We start from the raw sequence: 19,900 nt of genomic DNA, 5'->3' as shown, positions 1-19,900 counted from the left end.
TCCCAGTCCCAGTCCCAGTCCCAGTCCCAGTCCCAGTCCCAGTCCCAGTCCCAGTCCCAGTCCCAGTCCCAGTCCCAGTCCCAGTCCCAGTCCCAGTCCCAGTCCCAGTCCCAGTCCCAGTCCCAGTCCCAGTCCCAGTCCCAGTCCCAGTCCCAGTCCCAGTCCCAGTCCCAGTCCCAGTCCCAGTCCCAGTCCCAGTCCCAGTCCCAGTCCCAGTCCCAGTCCCAGTCCCAGTCCCAGTCCCAGTCCCAGTCCCAGTCCCAGTCCCAGTCCCAGTCCCAGTCCCAGTCCCAGTCCCAGTCCCAGTCCCAGTCCCAGTCCCAGTCCCAGTCCCAGTCCCAGTCCCAGTCCCAGTCCCAGTCCCAGTCCCAGTCCCAGTCCCAGTCCCAGTCCCAGTCCCAGTCCCAGTCCCAGTCCCAGTCCCAGTCCCAGTCCCAGTCCCAGTCCCAGTCCCAGTCCCAGTCCCAGTCCCAGTCCCAGTCCCAGTCCCAGTCCCAGTCCCAGTCCCAGTCCCAGTCCCAGTCCCAGTCCCAGTCCCAGTCCCAGTCCCAGTCCCAGTCCCAGTCCCAGTCCCAGTCCCAGTCCCAGTCCCAGTCCCAGTCCCAGTCCCAGTCCCAGTCCCAGTCCCAGTCCCAGTCCCAGTCCCAGTCCCAGTCCCAGTCCCAGTCCCAGTCCCAGTCCCAGTCCCAGTCCCAGTCCCAGTCCCAGTCCCAGTCCCAGTCCCAGTCCCAGTCCCAGTCCCAGTCCCAGTCCCAGTCCCAGTCCCAGTCCCAGTCCCAGTCCCAGTCCCAGTCCCAGTCCCAGTCCCAGTCCCAGTCCCAGTCCCAGTCCCAGTCCCAGTCCCAGTCCCAGTCCCAGTCCCAGTCCCAGTCCCAGTCCCAGTCCCAGTCCCAGTCCCAGTATTAGTGCTTCAGCATCCAAGTGTCCCAGTAGCCAAGTGTCCCAGTGTCCTAGTGTTTCAATGTTCCAGCGGTCCAATATCCCAGTGTCACTGCGTTCTAGTGTACCAGTATTCTAGTGATCGTATAATGATTTGAAGATAATGATGACGATGATCATAATGAATCATGAATCATCCCAAGTAACAATTTGGCTTTTATTCTACTCTTATGATGGTATTTAAGACCAAAATTGGTCCTTAAGACCACCATAGGAGTACAAAAAAACTCGCATTGCTGCTTGGGATGTCACGAACGAATGAAATGTTGTCTCCATCTGCAGGATTTTATTACTCGCCTATATAAACGAAAGAAAGGAATTCTGTAAGGAAAGGTGAATCAATAATTGCCAAACTAGAATCATTATCTAGCATGAAAATTCTGGCTTTTAGGTGTACAAATAAATTATTTTAAAAAAATCCCATAATTCATGTATAAAAGCCCGGAAAATCGAGTGCGAACTGTATAAACATGCAATGTCATGATGAATGTAATGAAAGGAATTACATTACTAATCAGAGTTCTCCTCACAACATCAGAAAAGATAAGCAACAGATTTTATTACCCATCACTAATTCCGCCTACGAATAGTACTGAATTCACCTAACTTACCTAACTGGTTAGCAAACAAAATCAAAATCAATCTTAAACCTTTAAAAACATGCTCAACTGAGACGGAGAGACCAGACCGAAATTCGATTTCCCAGTTGGAAACTTTTAGTTGCTTCCGCCCATCGGATCCGGGAACCATTTTTCATGCTCTTCTTCCACTCAACGTTGATAGCACCAATAATCCCGCTGTGCGTCCCTTGTCAGTCGCCAGAAACTTTTCCAAAGGTGGCCCCCATGTGTGCGTGTGCATATGTGGGGATACACATTTTTTTGCGCTTCGACCTCTTGTAGCGATCCACATCTCCGCAGCCCGTGTGTGTGTGCCCGGGCTGCGGTCGACGAAACGTTACCATGTTACGTCGGAAGCAAATTCAATCTGTCACCCTGGGATTTATCGGTCAAGTTTGATGCCGTGGCTCGCTCGGCAAAACTGTCTTTTCTGCCCGGTCGTCATCGTGGCTTCTGCTTTAGCAACGCTCCTGTCAATACTTATTCGTGCTGTGTTCTCGCATTTAGCCGAAGCATAGAGTATAGCCATACGCCCGGGAAAAACCACAACATTAAGCATTGCCTCCCGGGGGGGGCAAACCGGCTGTCTACAAACCGGTCGAGCGAACGACAGGAATGCCACCGGCCCGAATTCGGCTATTTGGTGAATTCCGAATCATCAATCAAGGCCCTATGCGGTGCACTGTGGCAAATGAACTCGATGTCATCCACCTTTTATAGCGATAAAATGGTTCACTTTGGGACTGCTAAACCTGGCTGGTAGGCTTAGCCCAGAACGGGCATGCAATTCCCGAAGGATCTTTTCCGATACCGGAATGAGATACCGAGTTAATCCTTTTCTTTTTCACGCTGAGCAAAAACCACTCCTTAAATTGATGCAGAACGGACTTAGACCAAGAGCTAAATTATAGACGTTTGAACCAACTATGCGAAAGTGTTACCAAACAATTACAACTAAAAAGAGAGATACATTACTCTATTTTATCAAATTGTATAAATTATGATGAAAAACTGGTGATAATCTTTATGTTGTTATGGGGTTCAAATGTGCAAAACTATAAATAAACTTTTTATGACCACTTTTGCCCTTCTACACTCCTTGTTCTAACCGGTGGTCATTTCCCCCTTCGGAAAGGTTAAACCAACCGACCATGTTGTCGAACGTATCGAACTAATTCATAGATTCTTGACAGTTTTCACCGAGGGTGTAGCTCCCGAAGCCGGTTTTCCCAACCAACAAGCCGGGTGGTGGCTCTGTGCGCATACATGTCCGATGATGTGGTATCGGCATGGTCAGCACATCCAACAAAGACCGCCACCGTTGCCGTCAGCGGACCGGAGGCAGCGGACGACCCGTTAGCCGTCCGTCGTCAATCACAACGGATCACAGCGAATCGGTCGGTACCGGACTTGGCTGGACTGCTGCAGCCTGCGTAGCGTTGAGTGTCGTCAGACGGTAACAGCGATCCCCAGTCAGGCCGACCGGCTTCGACATTTGCACCGTTTTGGGAAGACGAAATTTATGAGCACCGCCGGAGCCAGCCTAAATTGGATTCCGGACAGTTTTGCGCCCTTATTTATGAGTCGCTTGTTTCCGGAAACAACTCATTCGTGGGTGATTAGTTTTTTTTTCTCGGGGTTCGCAGGAAGTTGTTCATATGTTTACTATCATGTCGATGCTGGAGGATTCAATTTCGAAAATTCCAGCCCAGTTCTACTCACGGGCAAAATTTATTCACCCTCATCCGTACGTTGTAGTGAAAATTGTTTGGTTCGCGGGTACTGGGGTAAATTGCCTCATTTATAATCTGTTCGACGTCAGCTGGCTTCCTAATTAAACCATACCAGAAACGTATGGCAATAAATATAAAGCAGTAGATTTTGATTGTCTTGCGCTTTGAGTAATTTTCAACAGAACAAAGCATGTAGCAAGTTTATTTGGTATAAGGTATTCATTTTTGTGTGTTTCACATCAAACGAGAAATCGGGTTGCTGAAGACCAAGAATGCCGCCTGGGACTGGGACTGGGACTGGGACTGGGACTGGGACTGGGACTGGGACTGGGACTGGGACTGGGACTGGGACTGGGACTGGGACTGGGACTGGGACTGGGACTGGGACTGGGACTGGGACTGGGACTGGGACTGGGACTGGGACTGGGACTATCTTTGACTCGTGCTGTTTCAAGCAGTCGTCTCCATTTAACTCGATCATAGGACACTCGTCATCTAATTTCCAGGTGTCTCAGAAATCGCAAGTTACTTTCGATCTGATCCTGCCATCTTGCAGCCTTGAGCCACTGGGACATTGGGACACTGAAACACCGGGACACTAAAACACTGGGACTTTGGGACACTGAAACACTGGGATGCTGGGACACTGGGACACTGAAACACCAAGACACTGGAATACCAAGACTCTGGGATACTGCGGATGACATCATTACGACGGTAATAAGCGAGACATTGGAGGGGGTCGAAATGCTATCATGCAGCCCACCACAAAGCAGAGCTCAACGAAGACCTGTTAAATTTTAACAGCTAGGTTGACTATGTCTGTAGTCGAGTCGAGCAGTCTAGTCGAGTAATCTAGCTTAAGCACTCGAGTCAAGCAGCCCAGTTGCTCGGTCGAGTCGAACAATTGAGTCAAGCAATTGAGACGAGCAGTCAGTCGAGCAGTCCGTCGCCTGGACGCAGTAATCGAAAAACAGGATTGAGGGTGAAGCTTACACAATAATTTTCCATACGACGATATCTAAGCCGGATTACCCCCGGTGGGGTCCAATCTTAGGTCAAAGAAGAAAGTTGGCCTGAATAGCTCGACATAGCAGCAGCCGTATGCTTGGTGTATGTAATAGTCATCCGTGCTTGTGAAGTAAAGTTATCGTACGGAAAATGTATGAGTAAATTTGACTTTAAACATTTTCGATGATTTTCACTATCCAGTAATTGGAAAACAATGTTTTAATAAAAACTACACAATTGTTTCATCTTTGTATTAGTTATTTGAGTTCTTATATTGCATAATATAACTCTAAGATGTTGGACATAAAAGAGTCTTAGCCGTACACAGAAACAAGTAGTTTTTATGCTCACATTGGGCTTTTTTTAACTGAATAAAAACATTATCTCCACTGTGCTGATTCTATAGGTGGGCCTATGACTTTTCTGTACGAGTGGTTTTGAACCGTCCATTTTCTGCCGCGAACCGATTCATATGGTCGATGTTAAGCCAGGCAGAACCGAGTGACAAAATTCCAGCCTCGAGAAAAACACATTCAAAATTTGCTGCTCTGTATGGTTTATAGCTATCAATCGTTCGGAATCATCTCATAACTCTGGATGTTTGCAACATTTATGTAGTCTGATTAGAGTACAATGTTGCTCAGAAAATTCTTGATCGTCTGCTGTCATTAACTCATTTTTTAAAATTTTGCGACTTAGCCCGGTCTGATTTAACAGTGACCATATGCCATCGCAACAAGCAATAGAGTTACGCAGGCGAGTCGAGCAGTCGAATCAAGCAGTCGAGTCAAGCAGTTGGGTCGACCAGTTGGATCGAGCAGTCTAGTCGATCAGTCCAGTCGAGAAGTTAAGTTGAGCATTTCGGTCGAGCGGTTCGGTCGAGCGTTCGAGTCAAGCAGTCAAGTCGAGCAGTTTAATCTAGCAGTCCAGTCGAGAAGTTAAATCGAATAGTCTAGTCGAGCACTAATCGAGCGGTTGAGTCGAGCTGTCGAATCGAACAGTTTAGTCAAGCAGTCTAGTCGAGCAGTCGGGTCAAGTGGTTTAGTCGTGCAGTTATGTTACGTAGTGAAACCGAGCAGTTGAGTCAAGTCGAGCAGTAGAATCGATCAATCGAGTACAGCAGATGAGTTGAGCATCCGATTCGAGTAGTCCAATCGAGTTGTTGAGTTAAGCAGTTGAGTCGAGTAGTTGAGTCGAGCAGTTGAGTTGAATCTAGCAGTTGAGTCGAGTCGAGCAGTTGAGTCGAGTGATCCAATCTAGCAGTTGAATCGAGCAGTTGAGTAGAGCAGTCAAGTCGAACAGCTAAGTCAAGCAGTTGATTCGAGCAGTCAGGTCGAGTGTTTAAGTCGAACAGTGAAATCGAGCAGATCAGTCAAGCAGATGAATCCAGCTGTCCAGTTGAACAGTTTAATCGAGCAGTTGAGTCGAGTAGTCCAGTCGAGCGGTTGAATCGAATAGTCTAGTCGAGCAGTTCAATCGTGCAGTTAAGTCGAGCAGTCCACTCGAGCAAATAAATCGAGCTGTTCAGTCAAGCAGTCAAGTCGATCTCTCCAATCAAGCAGTTGAATCGAGTAGTCGAATAGAACAGTTCAGTCGAGCAGCTCAGTTGAGCAGTATAGTCGAGCAATCATATCGAGCATCTAATCTACCAGTCCAATCGAGCAGTCTGGTCAACCAGTTGAGCAATCGAGCCGTCCAGCAGTCGACCAGTGAGTTGACTGAGACTAGAACTCATTGCTACGAAAACATGACGTCCTGTCAGGGGCCTGTTTTTAATTACCGATAAACCTTTTATGACGTCCTGTCAGAAACCTGGTTTCGGCTACCGACAAGCCTCTTATATAAATAGATTACAGTGGGCCCCCGTTCGTTTGAACGATTGCTCATGCAAACCAACGGGGTTAGTTTTTAATTTGAACAACTGGCAACCCTAAGTATGTTGAAACTTGTATGAACTGGCCGCCCTGCTTTTTGTTATTGTTTTGGTGGTTTGATTTAGTTCGCACTTGCAAGCAGTGAATATTTCATTCTTCGATCGGATTTCTGTCATAATCGTTGGGAAAACGGAATGTGAAACAAAATAAACACGTTAGGCTAGTACAAATAAACCGTGTTTATGTGCATTGTCTGCATAAGCAAATGATGTCGTGTTGAGAATAACATTTGAACCATTTTTAATTTGCACGTCGTGCAAACCAACGGGGTTCAAATTAAAAAGTGTTCAGATTAAATTAAATTAAATTAAATTAAATTAAAAACGGTCAAACGAACGGGAGTCCACGGTATATAAATATATTAGACTACAAAACCGCAAAACAAAACTCTGCTAAAATCACTGGTATACTAAGACGCCAAGATACTGGGTTAATGGGATACTGGGACACTAGGACAAGGAAACTGGGATTGATTTCAACCTAGTACTTTCAACCTAGCAATTTTTGTATTTGAGTGGTAATAATGTGACAAGCACGATCGCCATGTTGTTAAAGGGTGTCCCACATCAAATGGCACCACGGAAGAAACGCTGTCGAAAATTTGCACCTGGAAAATCCTCAACTATCTTAGCGGGTCATCGGAAAACAACTCGGAATGGTGCACTCAACTGTGAGTCGCATGGCTAAACGTTAGTATGAAACTCTGAGAATCGAACGGAAGGAGAAATGCGGTCAGAATGGATATTCTTTTAGTGATCAGGATCACAAGCGTGTCGTGGAAGCGTTTAAGGAGAATCCCAATGCTTCGGTCAGGGATGTGGCCAAACAGTTGAATCTGTTCAAGTCTTTCATTCAGAGAGCCAAGGAACGGGAGGGACTGCATAATGGGTGACAACTAAAATTTTGGGTTTTTTTCTCAAGCTTTTAAAAAAAGACAAAGATACTTAAAGACCCAGCTAGCCAGAAGTCGTATTTGCTATAACGAAATAATTCGTATATAATGGCAAAATAAGTCAGATTCGCACAAATGTAGGTTTAGTCTTCAAACGATTAATTAATTTTGTCGTATAGCTTTATGAAATACATCTTTACATCTTTACATCTGCAATAAAGAAATTTCAATTTTAAATACCATTTGTTGTCATTGAAACTAAATTTACCTTTAGTTTGAATAATCTTTACAAGTCTATCTTGTAGAAACTTTTTCATATGCACCCACACTTGACAGCAGAAAGAGTATTTGTTTACATTTAAGAAAACATAACAATCAGTTCAGCCAGTTAACATTAGTTTCTCACTACTTTCATCACTGAGCCCAAAAAATGTCTCAGTGCGAGTTGGCACTTTATTGTTATTAATCAATTCAATATTTAAGCAAACATTAATATGTTCTGGCGTCATTTGAATTAATGAAATAAGGGATATAAAAACTTGGACGAAAAATGTTCAATGTAGACATTGAAAGCTAAACGGCAACTATGATATAGCAAGCGAGAATTACTGAATATGATGTCACAGACTGTAGGATGTTGTCGTATATTGGTTTGTACGAATGTGAATTTGTGTACGAAATATTCCGTAACAACTATATACGATCGAAACTATAACAAATTTGAGTATTTAAATGACACATCGGTTGGTGATGTACAAATGTATGGGTAGAGTGGTAAATCCAGAACCGCAGTCTATTTTTAGAATATGCTTTGCTGAGTGGTAGATTTTTCGCTTGCAACCTTTTATTAGTTATCCAACACCTCTTTCAGCATGGTGAAGATGGCGCAGTGTGTTAAGTTCGTGAATAACACGCGCTCATATCGGGATCGAGCCTTGGAATTTAAAATAAACTTATTCAACAATATTATAAAAAACACCCATGAACTCCCCAAAAACTTACAAAACTCAAGATTGTGACGAAGGTCATCCGACTTTCACGATTTATGTACAACACAGTTTAATTTGTGGCAATACGAAGTTTGTCGGGTCAGCTAGTATTATAAATAAAATATGTCTAAACATGATCATAGCAGAAAATATAACAAAACGCATCAAAAATGCAATAACTATAAAAAATAAATCCTGTGACAGATTTATAAACTTTTTCAAATTTTTTACTACCGAACTCTGTCGTATATCATATCAAAGTAAATTGCTACAGCTGTATTAAAAAACTCGTATATCTTTTTGTTATAAATCATAATAAAATCGGAAAAGTCATATCCCTTAACAAATAAAATCGTGTTTTATACGTAAATCGCCTCCATTTTAGTCCGTATATGCCGTTTCTGTGCATTATATTTGGTATTATTTATTCCGTATATTTGTGCATATTTAAAATGATATTCCCATCAAATTGCTAACTGGGGAACATCTGATTTACCGAAATTAAAGACTTGAGTGATAAGAACGTAATAAGCACGAACGCCATGTTGTAATGATGATGTCAATATGTCAAACAAATTGGTCTGAAATACACTCCCTCGGACCAACTTTAAAGTTCATATTTTTGATAAATAGTTTTACGTTAAGTGAATCCGATTGTAGTGATTCAAGGTACGATAAACAATCCTACGCTCTTCATATACAGTTAATACAATCAAACTAAGAGCATGTGTGTGTGGCATCATGACTTCAGTCTTACTTGACGTAGTTTCATTTTCGTATTGTGTCTCGTTCGGTGTGCACGTACCAGAGTTTGATTTACGGTCGTTGATAATAAATAAATTGTTAAACGGTGCTACATGCGGTACTATTTTTCGTGACCTCAAACATCTCGGCATAAAAAGAGGTTTTGTATACTGTATACTAAAAAGATTTATCAAAACGGGATCTGTTGAAAACTGTAAAAACCGGAAAAAAACGAAGTGTTAGAACTGCAGAGGTCAAAAAGGTTTTTCGAGAACGAATTCGTCGCAGTTGCGACCGGTTCGCAAGGAAAATGGCAGTTCAGCTGAATATCAAAACGAAATCTGTTGGTCGAATTTTGAAAATGGATGTGGATATGAAAGCATTCAAAAAACGTAAAATCCATGGATTAACGGAAGCAACAAAACAAAAACGGCAGAAAAGATGCAATCCGCGAGCAAAGTTTTAGAGCAAATTGAAAACAAAATTTGATACCTTGATATGACGGATTTTGATTACTCAGTGTGATTTGGTCGACTTAGCGGTTAAAATATCAAAATTGATAGTAAAATTTCCACGCCGTGAAATTAAATTGAATACTACTTTTGCTATCGAAAATATCAAACGGAATACTAATCTCGTTACATAATAGTAATGGGAAAGCTGAATTAGTTGTCATTTTGCTATCATATCCTTATCATACCCAGGTAACCAATAAGCATTTCCAATGCAATTTAAATGCAAGCCAATAAGCATTTAAGTTGCCTTAAATGCTACTTAGATGCTATTTTGGCAATATATGTAGCTAGTTTACTGCTAGCACTCTTATAGTGCTGACAATGCTTATTTGCAGCTAATTACCGACAAAAAGAATTTAAATAAAATTGTGGATGCCAATTTACAACAGCTATGCGGCCAAAAGGCTGATAAACAGCAACCTGCAGTATAAAACGCCAGGGATGCTAATAAACGATTGATTTACTGCTTATACTAATGCTTATTGGTTACCTGGGTATTGCTATTATCATATGATTTGAATTGATCATTTTACTAGAAAAAAATTTATGTGATATGCGGAGGCATATCAAAGAAAGGGAAACTTCCTCTATTATTTATTGACAAGAGTGTGAAAGTAATATGACGTTATATAAAGTTATATGACATGAGTTGTATGATATATATGGTTTTATTTTTGTTCGAAAACATATATGTCACACGGTAAACAGGGATGGTCCGATCACTTTGAATCAATTTTGATTCATTTGACAGTACCATCTCAACGGAGCAAAACTTGTACATTGACATTTGTAAAACTAGTTATTATCTACAATTTTGCTTAATAAAGTTTTGCTGTATCTTTCGTAGTAACGAAACTACAACGCTAGTATCTCATTAGTAACTAAATGAACGTTCATTTAGTAAATAATGGGGTACTAGCATTGTAGCTCCTTAACCATAAAAATTACGGCAAAACTTAATTCAGCAAAATTGTAGATAATAACTAGTTCTATAAATGTCCCATATATGACTTTGTCAAATTTTGCTCGGCTAAGACGGTACTGTTTAATGAATCAAAATTGAGTCGAAGTGATCGAACCATCCCTGACTGTAAGTATTCATGATATGAAACAAATAACTTATTTTATTATATTTTACCGACCATCCAGCATGGCTTCATACGGACAGAAATATCACTCAACTAGACCCGTTAGTAACCAGCTAGCTATACAACCTTAACCAACATTAATAGCTGAGCATGTTTCCATAAGCAGTATTCCCGCTTACTTCTCCCCACCCACCCCCCCCCCCCCCCCCCGCTCTCCCTCTCCCTCTCTCTTATTAGGATCAATTTCCCCGCTCGCTCCGGAAACCGTGAACGAATAGTCAACTTTGCCGTAATCACCTCTGATAATGTTCCAGGTCATTTAGCTTCTTCAAACAAGTTTGAACTTTGAGATTCCATTACAAGCAGCAGGACTCATTCCACTGCGAAACACAGCTTGTTAAAATTTAGTTTAGCTATCAGGCGAGCACCAGGTTGGGGTGTGCATTTTAATGTCCTATAGGTATTCCTGCAAGTGCTAGGCACTTATTTCCGGTGAGGATCCACCCCAGTGCCAGTGTGGTTTCGTTCGCGAAGGGGGCATGAACAATTTCCTTATTAGGGAACTTTTAGTGGCACTCGTTTCGTTTTTCCAACCATGCGTAAGCATAGGGAACCTGTGTAAACAAGCTTGCCATCATCAGCGAACGACGTCGACAACGACGACGGTCGTTGATGAATGTATTCCCGAATAGCGTGAACGAAACACGACGAGGGTCCACCGATATTCGTACAAATTAGGATTTTAATGATTTTTTCACACCCAATTGACGACCGAATGGACCGACGACGCCACCGCCGGCGCCGGCGGGGAAAAGTCTCGCCCAGTGTTGTTCCCGTTTCCGCACGAATGTGATGGCGTTTTTCTTTCCGCAAATTAGCACCGGCAAGCCCAACTGAACGGAAGATTTGCTCACTTTCGGTCGGCGACGAAATGAACCGTGAAAGTGACAAATTTGTTAATTCGATTGCTCAGTACGTTTGTTGCCTGGATCGGGGTCGAACGCCGAGTCCGGGAGGCAATGGCGTATAACTGCGTAAGAGCGCACAAACGGAATTAAACCGCTATATTGTTGCTTCAGGCGGAGTAATCATATTACTGTGTCAACTTTTTGCGTAAATAATTTCGAACCAAATATTTACGTTGGCTGATGAACGCTGCTAAAGTGGAGCCATAAACTTCAATGAGTTGTGTGGCACCTTGTCGGTCGTTCTGTTTTATTAAGCATTCGGAGAGGATGGATTATTCACGGTTTGAGAGCAAGCCAGCATCCATTACACACCATTCCGGTGTGCATTCACGGAACCGAATGGCAATTGAATGAAATTATTTTGCAACATTTGCATACATTCGAATGTATTCATGTGGACCATTTTGCATGCTGTTGATACGGCCGGACGGCCGGCCGGTCTGTAAGTTGGTCAGCAGAGTAAGAATTGACCAGCTTCTGGACAGTTGCTGCCAAGCTTTAGATCCTACGGAACATTTAATCCCACTCAAATTGTTCTAAGGTTTGACACAATCCACAATCACTGAATTACTTCGCACGGAACCGATTTCCGACCAGCCGAGCCGGAAATGGAGAAATGTTGAATAAATGACAATGCTTGCTAACGTTCCATCGGAATAAATGATTTTATTCCAACTGGTCAGGAAGACGCTGCCTGCTCGGAAGCAGAACCGACCAACCAACCAGCGAACGATGCAAGCCGATGCAATGCCGTTTCGACATACAGTTTCGGCAGAGAGGAAACGCACGGGAAAGACAACCTACAGCTGCCATGTTTGCATGCCGCTTACCAACAAACAGACCGTCGTCGTCGTCGTATCCACCTAGAACCGGTTACCGGTTACGGACGATAAAGGTATTCTACATCGACTGCCTGGCAAGATTTCCAGCAAACCATAGAACATCATCGCTTGCTCCTGCAAATAAAACCGTGAAAGGTATACCGACGACGACGACGGGTTTCACTGTCACTGGCGGGTGAGTATGAGCTTTTGTGATTTATGCGCTTACATTTTAAGCTGTTGCATTATATTTGTACATGGCTGTCGAATGCAGCAGCAGCATCAGGATTGCATTGCTCTGTCGGCCATTGTGGGTCTTCGAAAAGCCTTTTGCGGTATTGTGAATCACAATGACATAAGCTTCGTTTGTCACCGGTTCTGGCAGCGTCAGTCAGTCTCGTATTTGATCAGTCTGTCTGAGTCTGAGTCTATGTCTGTATGTGGACTTTGCATGACGGGTGAGCAGGAAGGATTGGACGATTGGAAAGGCAGCCGAGGGTGGAATTTTCTTCGACATCCGTCGCTAGGTATGGCCATCAGGCTTATCGAATTACCGTCTGGCAGACTCCGGAAAAAACAATCGATCGGTGAGCTGTCACAGGTGTATCAAACTGTAGGAGATAAAATTTACAAAATTGTTGCACAGGTTTGGGTCGTAGAATTTCTCAGAATTTTCTTCTTAGAATTTTATGAAATTTTTTATGCAGGCATCACCGATTTATGGGCGAAAATGATATTTAAAAAAATCGAAATCTCTTACTTAGATAATTTTAATGGAATTTTGACGTAGGACTACGTTTCTCAGGAAGGTAGCTGGCACAGGGTAGGCTACGAGCGTAACGAAAAAATGAAAGATTTTGAACGTTAATAACTCTGCCAATTATGGGGTTTGATGATTTGAATACTAATTGATTCATAATAGATATAGCAATATATGTGGTTTTTATTACAATTTTCATTTTCAGTCAATAAATGATGAAAAATGACGAAAAGCTCATGGTCAGATATTCCCACACATTTTCTTTGTGATTACTTTGCTTCACAGACAGGGACAACAGTTAAACACACCATCTGTTTAGTGTGGTTTCCTTTTACAAAAAACCCGAATTAATCCACCTAGCGGTGTGACCTAGCCTTTCTACTGCAACAATAATTTTTTTTTATTTTTTCAGGAACGTCTATAATTAAGTTGACTATATTTTTAAATATCAGTATCTCAGCAGGTATTAGCATCAACGTGCTGCTCGAGCCAAAGAATAATTACAAAAATAATTATTGCGCGAGTATTTCCTTTTTCACGTTTGAAAAAAGGATATCTAGAACAAAAAGATTGATCTCAAAATTTGTCTATAAGTGATTTAAATTCATGACTTCAATTATGTAATATATCTTAGATGAAAATATAACTGAATAGAGCATTAGATATAAAAAAACGAAACAGAGAAATTGGGCTTTTCCATAGCTGACACTTCTCCAGATAATTATTTTTGCACAAAACTTGACTTTCATTTGTATGTATTTTCGTGAAAAAAATAGCCATTAACTTTATCACATCGTTTTTAAAGAAATAGTGCAAAAGCAGCTCCAATCGCATGCTTGAGGTTGGGAAACATGATCGTTTTTCAGCGCTTGCCTTCTCCGATAGTCGGTCCCACATGCGCAAAATTTGTTTGAAATTTGTTTAAACTTATTTGGGAATATCAACTCATTACCATTTTCAATCTTATACACCACTATATTTATATGTTTAAATACTTAAATGAAACTGAAGGAAAGTAATAGAGATCAGTAGATCTTGGAAAATAAATCAACCTAGATAGAGGTGATCTCTACGGGGAGCTGCCCCCCGCAGTGGCCAGCGCTTCCGACGGCAAGTCGCCGGCAACAACCGCGGCCTGCGACCGTCTCGGTCTGAATCATCTAATGTTACTATTGATAGTTTTTGGTGGTCTTATTATTGACTAATGTTTTACCAAAGAGTCTAAAATTTTTCGAGTTCGATTAGTTTTTGAGTTACGGTAAAATTTCTGTTTTATTTGTATGAGAGCCCTTGTCCCCCTACCACAGGGGTGAGGGGCTTCAAACCATCATAAAAAAAATCCAGCCTCCAAAACCCCCCTCATGCCAAATTTGGTTCCATTTGCTTGATTAGTTCTGGAGTTATGAGGAAATTTGTACTTCATTTGTATAGAAGAAAAGGTGGGGAGGGGTCCTAATTCACCATAGAAAAATTCTTGCCTCCAAAATTCTTCACATGCCAAATTTGGCTGCATTTGCTTGATTGGTTTTCTAGTCATGAGGAAAGTTGTATTTCATTTGTATGAGAAATTTGTATTTGATTTGTTTCAAAGCTCCCCCTCTTAAAGGGGAGAGGGGTCATAATTCCCCTTCTAAAGAAGGGAGGGGTCTCAATTCACCATAAAAAAATTCTTAGGCGACATCCATTTAGTACGTCACGCAAATTTTGATCAAAATCAGTCCCCCTCCCCCCCCTGTCACATTTCATCACACATTCGTGACCCCCCCCTGAGAAAGTACGTCACGTCACGGCAACCCCCTCCCCCCCACTGCCTCCTTCACAACAAAATAATTAAATATTCACGCCAAACTTTTTACTTGAAGCTGTCAAATGAATTTCAGTAAAATAAGAAAAGGAAAATTTTCGAGCTTATAAGTCATCGATTCACGGATTTTGAAGATGATCTCCAATTGCTGCGATCGGATACGCTTCAGAAGTCGCTGATGTGTCGTCGATTAATGTTTCGCGCATATCCCCGTCCTTTACATCCATCCACTCAAATTCGTCTGATCTAGTTGAAAACACGCACATGCCAAATTTTGTTCCCTTTGCGTGATTAGTTCTCGAGTTATGCAGAAATTTGTGTTTCATTTGTATGGGAGCCCCCCTCCCCCTCTTAGTGGGGAGAGGGGTCTCTAACCATTATAGGAACCTTCCCTGACTCCAAAAACCCCTACATGCAAATTTTCACGCCGATCGGTTCAGTAGTTTTCGATTCTATAAAGAACATCCCGACAGACAGACAGACAGACAAACAGAAATCGATTTTTATATATAAGATAAAAGTTAAAAATCAGCATTACGTACATATATACATGCTAATAAACCGTATTTGATGCGCATAATTGGCATATCCGTGGTATTTTGGAAGCGATATACGTGATGAGGAATAAACATACGCATGTCAATGATATAAGTAATTACATACGACAATATTCGATTAAGCCCGACCCGCTCTGTACTGCTATACGATTCTGTGCTGAATATCGTATATATGCCAGCTATTATCATTATATACGACTGAAAATCAACATGGGCGGACTATATTAAGCTTTAATTACAACTCCGAATTGGTCAAGAGTTATTTACGATAATTTTCGGTTATTGATGTACGATTTGGTGCTTGCTGGGAATTCAATAGCGACTTATGGGATACCTGGGACCTTTCATTTGACACTAAGATCATCAAAATCGGTCCAGCCATCTCCCAGAAAAATGAGCGAGAAAAAAAGCGTTACACACACACACGCGCACACACACACACACACACACACACACACACACACACACACACACACACACACACGCGCACACACACACACACACACACACACACACACACACACACACACACACACACACACACACACACACACACACACACACACACACACACACACACACACACACACACACACACACACACACACACACACACACACACACACACACACACACACACACACACACACACACACACACACACACACACACACACACACACACACACACACACACACACACACACACACACACACACACACACACACACACACACACACACACACACACACACACACACACACACACACACACACACACACACACACACACACACACACACACACACACACATTTACATACAGAAAATGTTCAGTTTTCGAAATTGAGTCAAATGGTACCTGACATTCGTCCCGCTGGGTCTTCTTTTGATTTTCGATTTTCGGAGGGATTCCTATACCTTTATGCTATACTAGTTGAGCCCGAATCTTACGACCCGGGAAATATAAATGGCTGTTCAGAATTCCGAAAAATGCGCATACATTCCATTGGCCAGTGTTTGCGAATATGTTTAAGCTTTGTATTAGTTCTCTTAGTTCTTATACTGCATAATATTGCTCTAAGATGTTTTACATAAAAGAGTCATAGCCGGAAACTGCAACATGATATCGCGACAAGCAATCGAGTTGAGCAGTCGAGTCGAACAGTCAAGTCGAGCAGTCTAGTCGAGTAGTTGGGTCGAGCAGTCAAGTCGAACAGTCAAGTGAGCAGTCAAATCGAGCAGCCTAGTCGAGCAGTAAAATCAAGCTGTTCAGTCAAGCGGTCCGGTCGAGCAGTAGAATCGAGTGGTCGAGTCGAGAAGTCACGGGATGGTCAGATTGAACTACAAAATAATGGTAGCAAAACATCAAATAGCTCTGAAATCAGTGAAATATTCAATCAGTTCTTCTCAAGCATTGGCGGGAATCTCGCTGGAAAAATTCCGAAAAATAATCTCAATCCATTGGCAACTGTAAGCCGTCTGGAGCAAACAATTTATCTTAAACCCACTGATTTAGCTGAGGTTTCTTCTGTAATAAACGATCTAGATATACCAAAAAAAGCTGTGGACCTGATAATCTACCAGCAAGTATTATCAAGCAAAATTCGAATGCATTTTCTAACATTTTTACAGAGCTTTTCAACAGAATACTGAGCCAAGGAAGGTACCCAGATTGTTTAAAAGTTGCAAGAGTAGTGCCTGTTTTTAAATCTGGGGATGAGTCTGACCCTTGCAACTATCGTCCTATTTCTACACTGTCTGTAATAAATAAAATCTTTGAAAGACTATTGGTGAAGAGATTAATAAATTTTTTGAATAAGTTCAATGTTTTGTATAAATTCCAGTACGGGTTTAGGAAAGGATGTAGTACCTCTACGGCGATCGTTGAGCTTGTTGACTTCTTAATAAACAAAATAGACAACAAATGTATCGTCGGAGGTCTTTTTATTGATTTAAAAAAGGCTTTCGATACATTAAACCACGACATTCTCTTGCAAAAACTGGAAAGTTATGGAATACGGGGATTAGCGAACGATGTTATTCGGAGCTATTTGAGTGGAAGGCAGCAATTTGTGACATTCAAAGATGCCAAGAGTTCTTCAAGATCTATAAACATTGGAGTTCCACAAGGTAGTAATATTGGGCCACTTTTATTTCTTATATACATTAATGATATAGGAAACATACCGCTTAATGGAACTCCTAAATTGTTTGCTGATGATACTGCTTTATTCTATCCAAACCACGATGTTACATCTATTGTGTCATCAATAAACAGTGACTTGCAGGTACTTATGAGATACTTTAATGCAAATTTGCTCTCATTAAACTTATCAAAGACCAAATACATGGTTTTCCATTCACCAAGGAAAAAAATACCTACACATAGCAACCCGTCGTTTGAGCAAGAAGGAGTTGAATTGGTATCGAATTTTAAATACTTGGGCTTGGTATTGGACTCCACGCTTTCCTGGGGTGATCATATAGAACATGTCCAAAGGAAAGTCTCATCCTTGTGCGGCTTAATGTACCGTGTTAGTAAGTTTGTGCCTAGAGATGCCCTCTTGACTTTCTATCATGGCTGTATTCATTCCCATATGCAATACCTAATTCTCGCCTGGGGACACGCTTGCAAATCCAAGCTGAAAAAACTGTAAACATTGCAAAATATATGCCTCAAAATCATCTACAACCTACCGCGATTATACTCTTCCCTTCAACTGTACACAAATATGGCGCATAGCATTCTTCCTCTACGCGGACTATGTAAACTACAAACCAGTTTGTTCATGTACGACACAATAAAAAACCCAAATATTCATCATAACATCGTTTTGTCTATAACAAATCATGATCATTACATCCGGTATGCGAGCAACCTTGTTCGGTCCAGAGCTTCTACAAATATGGGCCAAGTTCGGATCTCGTTTTATGGTCCATCGGTGTATAATGAACTACCTGAACGACTGAAAATCTTAAATAACCGTGTACTTTTTAAAACCCGTTTGAAGCAGCACTACAAATCATATATCAGTCAGTTTTTGCTATGATTTTGCATCAGCTAGAAACAGCTACACTTAACCAAATTCATTAGAATCACCAACCTGTAGTACTCTAGGGATATCCTTCAAAGGAACTTAGTTCCACTGGGTACATCCCACGACTACTTCATGATATTACTTTTTATATAGCTCATCACACACACCTTTTAATTGTTGCATTATATTTAGTTTCTGTTTTTTCGTTTAGTTTTCGTATTAAGATTTTTATTGCCAAATGAGGAGTCCATTACCAGGGGACTCTATGTGCGAGTTCTTTGGTGTGGGGGTGTGTTGGTGGGCCTCCTTACATTTAAAAAAAAAAAAAAAAAAAAAAGTCAAGTCGAGCAGTCCAGTCGAGCAGTTGAATCGAGTAGTCTAGTCGAGCACTTGAATCGAGCAGTCGAATCGAATGGTTTGTCAAGCAGTCGGGTCAAGCGGTTAAGTCGAACAGTTGAGTCGAGCAATTCATTCGTGGAGTCGAGTCGAGCAGTCCATTCGAGCAATCGAGTCGAGCAGTTGAGTCGAGCGGTTGAGTCAAGCAGTTCAAACGTGCAGTTAATTTGAGCAGTAGAGTCGAGTTGTAAGTCAAGCAAATGTGTCAAGCAGTCGAATCGAGTACTCCACTCGAGCAGTTAAATCGAGCTGTCCAGTTAAGCAGTCAAGACGATCTGTCCAATCAAACAGTTGAGTCGAGCAGCCGTGCCGGACAGTTCAGTCGAGCAGTCCAGTCCAGTCCAGCAATCAAATCGAGTAGTCTAATCGACTAGACCAGTCGAGCAGTCTAGACAGGTCGAAGATTCTTTACGACGTTTAAACCTATACCAATTTGATATCTGTGCTTGGGAAGCATGCCAGAGTCCAAAACTACCCCCTTTCTTCAACCGATTTTATATTAAAACATTTATCTAATCCAAATTAATTTCCTGAAAGTAAAACGTCATGGAAAAGTGAGCGATCATCCTTTCCTTTTCCCAGATTGCATCCATATAGGGTATGTTGTTGCTTCGTTTAATTGCCTGTTCCCGTCCTAACCAACGCAAATTTTTAAAAAATATCATTAAAGAAGTCCTACCAGCCAAATTTCCAACGTTTCCTTCGTGTGACGAAGAAGAAAATATCGACTAATCGTTTTAATTTCTGTCATTCATGAATGAAAATAACTCACGCAAAGCATTGTCGTTATTATACAGCCAGGAAAACTTGCATGACCTGCAGAAATTTTGCAGAATAACATTTGTCATGCCGTCCTACACAAATACAAGCGCGTTAGCTTCGTAAACATTGTTGTGATTTTTAGTTCGGACGATGAAAAATTTTGATGGACGGATTTTAAAACGGTACAACGAAGTTTAGAAATAAAGTCAGATGCGTAATTTCAATAATATGCTTTAATAATCGCTTTTCAGTGATTTCAAAGTTCACGGATCGGAAGGTAAGATTGTTTTAGTCAAATCAGCACTACAACTTTTGGAGTATTCATTAA

Source organism: Sabethes cyaneus, chromosome 3 (genome assembly GCF_943734655.1).
Source record: "Sabethes cyaneus chromosome 3, idSabCyanKW18_F2, whole genome shotgun sequence".
In the NCBI taxonomy this organism is placed as follows: domain Eukaryota; kingdom Metazoa; phylum Arthropoda; class Insecta; order Diptera; family Culicidae; genus Sabethes; species Sabethes cyaneus.
The sequence above is the reverse complement of the archived record's forward strand: the minus strand, read 5'-3'. Positions refer to the sequence as shown.